The sequence below is a fragment of the Dermacentor silvarum genome, chromosome 3 (genome assembly GCF_013339745.2).
Source record: "Dermacentor silvarum isolate Dsil-2018 chromosome 3, BIME_Dsil_1.4, whole genome shotgun sequence".
Lineage (NCBI taxonomy): Eukaryota > Metazoa > Arthropoda > Arachnida > Ixodida > Ixodidae > Dermacentor > Dermacentor silvarum.
This window is the reverse complement of record NC_051156.1, coordinates 101,561,087-101,569,677: the sequence shown is the minus strand read 5'-3', so window position 1 is coordinate 101,569,677 and position 8,591 is coordinate 101,561,087.

The following is an 8,591-nucleotide window of genomic DNA, read 5'->3' as shown; positions in this document are numbered from 1 at the left end:
AGACTCATTGGCGCAAGTACTGTCGACGCAATTCTCAGAGATATCTCAGAGTATAACAAAATGTAGTGTCCAAAATCAGATCTCCACTATTTCTCAGTCTCCTAAATCTCAATTGCCGAAATCACTCCCCTCCGCGAGCATAGATTTACCGCGGGCTTCAAGTTCACTACAATTTGATCAAGAAGTGCACTCGGAATCAGAGTTGCTAGGCAATCATGATGTACACATGGACCCTCGTACTCATAAACGCATCAGATCTCCTAATAACAAACTGCCTAATTCTCCTACTAACTCCAAAACAAAAAAGTGTGCCAAAAATTCCCTTAATCGGACAGACTTTCTGAAAGAGAGCATTTTGGAGCAAGCAGTGGCTGCTGCTCAGCTTTCGTCAACGTAGGGTGCCTTAGGGTACTCCAATGGAATTGCCGGTCAATACTTTCTGCTACTACTGATTTATTATATCTAATTACCCAACATACTCCTGATATTATACTGTTGCAAGAGACTTGATTGACAGCTGGTCAAGATTTTCATTTAAGAAACTATCGTTGCTTTCGATTGGATAGGCCTTCCCGAGGTGGAGGGTTGGCTTCCTTCATTTCATCTAAAATTTGTCATAGAGCAAAAATTTCATATCAGACTACGTCTCCTGAATGCGAAATTTTAGTATTAGAGATAACACTTCCAGGCTGCGCACCACTTTCTGTAGTTAATACCTACTTCCCTGCTGGGATACAAGATGTCAGGACACTTGAGGTCACCTTGGCCTACTGCAAAAAGAACACGTTGTTCACGGGTGATTTCAATTCACATCATGTGGCGTGGGGCTTCCGCACTGATGCATCCGGGAAACGTTTATGGTATTGGGCTTCCTCGAACAATTTAACTTGCTTAAATACTAAAGTTGCAACTTTTGTTCGCTGTCAGTCGCGCTCTGTCTTAGACTTATCATTCGCTAGCTCAAGTTTATCATCCTCATCTTGGGCTGTCGTTGATGACGCCACAAGTAGTGATCACCGTCCTATACTGATGGATACTGTCTGCTCCTTAATTTCTTTCGACAATGAAGTACATGTGTTTGTGGACTATTCAAAATTTAAGAAAACGTTACAGTCCACGTTAGCATCTTTGATAGGTATGAAGAGAGATACTAAAGCTATACGCCTTTGCGCGGTTTTGAAGGGTACCCTAAAGAAATCTGAGTTTGCAGTATCGAAAGCAAAAGGTAGTTCTGGCTGTCCCTGGTGGAACCCTGACTGTGCACGAGATTATAGACGCCGAAAGGCTGCGTGGAAGAAACTTCTTCTTAACCAATGCCCTACAAATTGGAGTAACTATACGTATGCTGCAGGTATGTTTAAACGGACAGTCTCTTTAACAAAAAGTAATTATGATGAAAAACGATACAATTTTCTGTCGAAGAGTGGCAATAAAAAAGCGCTTTTTCGGTTTCTTCGCTTTCGCAAGGCTATACTCACGCCAGTAAATATTGATTGAGTAATACTATCGCCTAAAGAATTATCAGAATCATTGGAAAAAATTGCCAGAGGATTAGAAAACCGTTTTACAGCTCAGCTACAATTGAACTTTGTCAAGATTGCATCCGAGGACAGTTTTATAAACGTGACGATTGAAGAGCTTTCGCACGTTGTAAGACTGTTACCTGCCTCAGCTCCAGGTCCAGATGGCATAACAACGAGCATGCTAAAATATTATTTGACGTGCCTCCACAGGACCTACTTAATATCGTCAACTACTCCCTAAAGAACAGTTGGATTCCTCCAGATTGGAGGCTTGCTAAAATTCTCCCTCTACTTAAGAAACAAGGAGCGGGATTGCATATGGACAACATAAGGCCCATTGCATTAACATCTAACATTATGAAACTAATAGAAAGAGTGTTATACATCCGCATAATGAGGTTTTTAACTACTAACACGTTACTGAGCTCATGTCAGATCAGATTTAGACCGGGATGCTCGATTTGGTGCGCGCACGTTGATTTGGAGGGACGTATTAAGCTTGCTCGTCACAGGCGACAGTTTGCAGCGCTAGTGGCTCTTGATATAGCTAAGGCATACGACAGTGTAGAGCATATCATTCTCCTCAATATCCTGAAGAACATGAATTTTCCTCCATATATAACAAATTGGATTTATGAATTCCTAAGATGCAGAAAATTCTATTGCTCACAAGGCGGTGTTTCGACGTCAAAATATAATCAGTCCAGGGGAGTTCCACAGGGTTCCGTTCTTTCTCCCATTTTGTTTAATATTCTAATGAGCTCAATTCCACTGTGTGATGATGTACAAGTGTATGTTTACGCAGATGACGTTGCATTCTTTGCGTCAGCGAGTGACATTCACTCGCTGCAAAGAATATTGGAATCATATTTAGCAATACTTGAAGATTGGCTTGATGATATTCGTATGACATTAAATGTTAGCAAGAGTGCCTTGCTTGTATTTCCCTTAAATAAACCGGTTAATGTCTCTCTCCAATACCGTCAAGAAATAATCCGTCAGCGCGACTTCATTAAGTATCTAGGCGTTATATACGATCAAAAACTTAGTTGGCGCAACCACATCGAACATTTTACGTCTAAGGCAGCGCGCGCTGTTGGCATGATTCGAAAACTCGGTCACCGCCGCTCTGGCCTACGCAGAGACACTCTCATTATGATTTATTGTATGTATGTTCGACCCATATTGGAATTTGGGCGTGTTTTATTCTTTGGTGGTCCAGCATACAAGATCAACCCCCTCGTTCTTCTAGAGTGAGAGGCCCTCCGGATTTGTCTTGGATTGCCAAAATTTGTTGCTAATAATGTATTACATCAAGAAGCCCGATTACCCACACTCGTTAGCAGATTCCACATACTTACAGTAAAAACCTACTTAAACATTTACGCATCTTCATTGAGACGATCGCAGTATGTATTTATTACGGAAAGATCTGCCTTCTTTGAAGAAACATGGTCCCGTCTATGCAATCCGCAGGTTCTTTTTGTGCAAACTCAACTAGAACCATTACAGGTTCAGATACACGAGATTATTCCCCTAAAAAAACCCGTAAATGCTATTAGAATTGAATTTGATGACATATTTCCTTCCAATGCAAAGCTCCTGCCAACTAAATATCTAAGCGGATTACTGCAAGATCATTTAGCGCAAATGCAAATCAATACTGTAATAGCGACGGATGCATCAGTGTGTGACGAGAAAGCGGGTATAGGTATTTTTTCTGAGGCGCTATCCTGGTATTATTCAATGCGACTGCCTGATTTTACACCTATATTTCAGGCAGAATTATTAGCAATTATATTAGCTCTTCGTAAACTTCCTGGAAATTCTTCGACAGCTGTAATAGTAACTGATTCGTTGTCAGTGTGCACAGCACTCACCTCATCCTCAGACAACACAGTTCTGAACGAACTAGAAAGATTAATCCCTTCGAAATTATGTCTGGTGCGTTTAATATGGGTACCAGGTCACCATGATTTGTTTTGAAATGAAATGGCCGACGCACTCGCACGTACATCCCTACAGGGACCAGTCATGCATGTTCTGCCGACTTCTGCTTATATCACCGCGGCTAGGTTTAGAAAACTATGTCTCTTAAATTACTCTACAAAACAGACATTCCAAATCACAGACTTAAAAGCATTTGCTTTACCCTTGGGATAATAAATGGTGTCCCACACGTAAATTGGAAATTTCAATTACAAAATTACGATGCCGTATTCCACCCCTTAATTTTTATCTACACAGGTCTGGTCTGGCGATGTCCCCTCTATGTCATTTCTGCAATGAACCTGAAACCATTGATCATTATTTATTAAACTGCCACCGATTCGCAATCCATAGAAAGAAATACTTCGAAATTCCGTTCCGAAAATTAGGCATCGCTATAAACACTGAAAATAGTCTATCTTTCGGGGCATATACACTGGGTTTTAGCCACAGGAACGTATGCAGGGCCGTATGCGAGTTCCTCATTGACACAAGGAGAATACCAAGTTAATTTACTGATATATTGTTTACTATTTTACAAAATTCCAATTTACGTTAATTTACTGATTGATTATTTATTAATTTCGAAAATTCCAATAAAACTGATTGAACTTTATTACCTTCTACCTTGCTTTCCTTCCAAAAAGCACACGATTCCCTATATGATAAAATAAAATACGGCTCTAACATCAGTTAGTTTCATTGAATAATGGGTGAGTCTATTCTCCCGGCAGCATTTGTACCGGCGCGCACCTCCTATTGGCGCTCGGAAGTCACATACAGACTGCCGGGGGAAAAATGGCCTGAAGGTGCGCCCTTACCTAACATCACATAACCTAATATCACCTAATCTAACCTAGCATAACATAACATAACCTAACATAACACCCTACCCTTCCAAGAGCCAATAGGAGGTGAGTGCCGGCAGAAATTCGTTGCAGAAGTTCTCCCGGCTGCCGGGAGAATAGCCACTGCCTTGAATAATTTCATCCCACCTGTTTAACCGCCGGCTTCTTGGTCAATCCCCTGTGGTGGGTATGCGCCATGGCATAGGAAGCAAGCAAGCAAGCAAGCAAGCAAGCAAGCAAGCAAGCAACGGTTTTACTGGCCCCGAATGCGTCGGTCGACTGAAATGTATGTGGCCAGTTGAACTCAGTGTCAGGTCCACAAGCACCTCACTACGATGCCAGCCGGCCTTCTACAACCACTGACGCCTCCGAGCTCTCCTTTCGAGCAAGTTGGAATTGACCTGATGGGTCCCTTTCCCCGCTCATCGAACGGGAACCGTTGGATCATCGTATGTGCCGACTATCTGACCCGATGCTGCGAGACGGCTGCTTTTCCATCTGCCACCGCCAGCCAAGTTTCATTTTTTCTGCTCCACTTGACCATTCTCCGTCAGGGCCCTCCTCGAGTCATCATCAGCGACCGCGGCCGCCAGTTTACTGCAAGATGTAAGAGCTTCTTCGATTGTGCGCTTCCAGCTTTCGCCACTCGACACCGTATCACCCGCAAACAAATGGGCTGACCGAGTGTACCAACCGCACAGTGGTGAAAATGTTTTCCATGTACGTCGCATCGGACCACAAAAACTAGGACGACATTTTGCCTTTCATTACATACGCCTTTAACACTGCAAAGCACGAGACTACTGGCTACAGCCCGTTTTTCCCGCTCTACGCTCGTCCGCCACGTGACACACTGGACACCATATTTCTTTCTCCACCCATGACGATCTCACGATCGCCGACATTCTGGGTCTCGCTGAAGGAACTGGACGCTTCGCCCGCATACGTACTCTGGCTTCGCAAGACCGGTCCAAAGCACGGTACGACAGGCACCATCAAGATGTCACCTATTCTCCAGGGGATCTAGTCTGGCTATGGTGCATGGTGCGCAAACGTGGCCTGTGCCAGAAACTTCTCGCCAACTGTACTGGCCCGTACGTTATTGTTGACCAGCTCAGGGAAGTAAATGACCGACTGGCGCGTCTCACCGCAAATGGACGGCGCTCCGCCAGGACTGAGGTTGTGCACGTCGCTCGGCTCAAGCCCTTCACTCCGAGAACTTGGTTTGACTTGCCCGGCAGGCTTGGTCTAGGAGGGGAGAAATATTACAGTCAATGTAGCCGCATGAGTTGAAGACGAAGGAGTGTCAGCGGAGAAGACGACAAAGAGAACGTTTTTGCCAGTCGGAGGCTCGCCCTCCTGAAGCCTGTTCAACAAACCCCGTTTTTCTCGCGTCGTAACAATGTATACAGTGACCCAAGTGGTTTCGACGGTTGGTTTCGAACCGTGCTCCCTCAGCACAACAGCCTACCCATTCGACCATGAACTACGCAGATATCCAGGTTGGCGGGAAAACTGTCAAAGACATATAAAGATACATATAAAGTTATCCCCCGGTATGTGCGTGAAGTACTCTATGAATGTCAACGTATTAAAAGAAAAAAATAGAGAGGCAATATGTCTAGGTCGTATTATACAAAAAGCCACATATATTTCACGAATTATCCACTAACGCGTAAGCATTGTTTGGCTCGGCTCTGATTTCGCTTTTGCTTTCCTTTGCTTACTTGCTTTTCCTAGCTTATGCGCGTCTACCCGTGGCCTTTCCGGTGGCAAAGATTGCTCAGGCTTTAGTAGATAGTTGTCAGACCTTTTTCGCCGCATCCGGCCCTTCAAAGCGATCGTGCCAATTGAGCCGAAACGCCGGACGCGACCGCACCTCAACGGAACAGGCCGGACGGAAGGGAACACCAGCTGCCGCAGTTGCGCGCGGGATGAGGCGTGAGAGGAGAATGCATCGGCGCGATGCCATGCCACCCTCGCTTGAGTTCTAACTGCGCCTCAGTAGGGCCCAATGGAAACGCGCCAAGCTTCTCGAAGGGCTCGCTTGCCCGCCAGTTCGAAGGACGCTTAGTAGCGTTCTATTGGAGATTGGGCCACCCCAACATATGACGTTGGCCTACTCTCAAATTTACGTAGGTCCACCTTCCAATTTCAAGTTGGCCCACCTCGAAATTGAAGTTAACCAACCTCCAAATTTCAGTTGGACTACCCCCTAACTTCAAGTTGACCAACCACAAAATTTAAGTTGTTCCACATGCAAATTTCGAGTTGGCCCACCCCCAAGTTTAAGTTGGACTACTCCAGATATCAAGTTGGCACACTCCAAAATTTCAAGTTGGACCACCCCAAATTTCAGTCGGTCCAATCCTACTATAAGCTTCCCCGCGCATTTTCTATGGAGCCTTAGTATCTCTATGGGTACTCTTTCTTAACAAAACGTTCTTATGAATTGAAGCAAAAGAGTAACTGGAACGCCAATGCATTTCTCTGCAAAGTTCGGGAATTAATACCTCGAAACTGGTGTCACCCTGAGAATTAGTTTCAAGTAGATCCACCTTGCAAACTATGGAATTGAAATATGGGCCATTAGGTAATTAGTTAAAAGCTTAATTAGTGAATTTTGTTAATTACTCGATTATGCTTTTCAATTTGTTATGCAAGTAATGTCCGCCTTTTCGGGTAGACCAGATCATGAAGTAGAATTGTGCTATGTACCACAGGTAACCTTTAAAAATGTTTGAAAGTGTTAGCTCAAACACCTGGTGTAGATGAAACACCAGATATGACATAGTGTTGGCATAGAGAATGAGAGAAGGTAAGGTGGGAATACGTGCAATCTTGCTGCTGTTGGGCCAGCGGAGAAGTCTCCAACCTTATTTGCTAATGCGAAATGTCAGACAGGCAGAACGCTGCGAAAGGAAAAGAACAAAAATTATGAAAAATGAAATTTTGATGGAAGGTAGAAAGGGAGAACGAAGGTGAGAAAAAAAGACATAGGGAAATAATTAAAAATCCGTCATAATATTGGGTTAAAGTAGAAAAGGATAAAAAAAAAGAAAAGCGGCGGAAACCTCCTCACGATTACTGTCGACGGTAATGCGTTGGCACTGAATCAATATAGCGAGAGAACCTATTGCCACCGTCAAACCAAGTAATGAATGAGGCCTCCACTGCAACGAGAATCCTCTTTCCTGCTCTCCTAAGAACGCTCGGCGAATGGTGGCTCAATAAGCCACCATTACAGAAGTTGACAATATGGCGAAGTTCGCCGATGTCTACAATAGCTTCCCAGATGATGATTGCATCCGCCAATTTAAGTCTATTTGCAGTGTTGGGTTCACCAGATGGCCTCCATTATTTATTTTTACTTCAGGCTGCTTCAATGGTTGTACTGGAAACATGGCTTGCCTGTGCGCCAGATTACGCACAGAACTTGATACAATGTTTGTCGTTTCCCTCGGTACGGAACTAGGTAAAATTCAAGGGCATTAAGGCTTAGAGTATGCAAAATATATTTGGTGGAATATACCAGCAGCCTCGTGCCACGCACAAGCTAGTGTTCATTACAACCTTACCGATGTATGACTTGCCAAAATTGGAGCTTCGATCAGACAGAAGTTAGTTCACTTTTTGACGATTTCGTGCACTGGGGCTCAATGAGCGCCCTAGCTACTCTGCCAAGAATTTGTACGAGTCACTGTGGTGCGCCTTGCAGATTATTCGCAAAGACGCAACAGCAGATACTATGACACTGTCGTTTTGCTCCCGTTGTTTGCTGAATGTTTCAAACACTGCTGATGTTTCAAATAGTGCTGAGCAGTCAGTAAGTTACTGAGTCATGAGATGCTCGCTAAAGTAATCAGATACTCGTTACTCTTCTAGTACATAATGCCTTTGTGCTAACCTATGTAGTTAATCTGAAAACATCTGCGGCATTACAGAAAATCGAAATGACTAACTTTCGCACAACAGGATGCCATGTACTCTTCCAGTTCCCACATCTAAATGGAATGGGCGACACCGATCAGGAAAAATCTTCACTTGAATATGAGGAGAAACTTCGGGGAAGGCTCGTCTACATTGCCAGAGAGTTTTACTCTGGGAAGTCGTGGTTTATTTCGCAAGAGTAACACCTCGAAGAAACATTTGGTTTCGGTTTCCTTACGATTCGCCAATAAAAAACACGCTTGGGCAACTTGGAATTAAGATCGGAAGAGTTGTGGTCCTC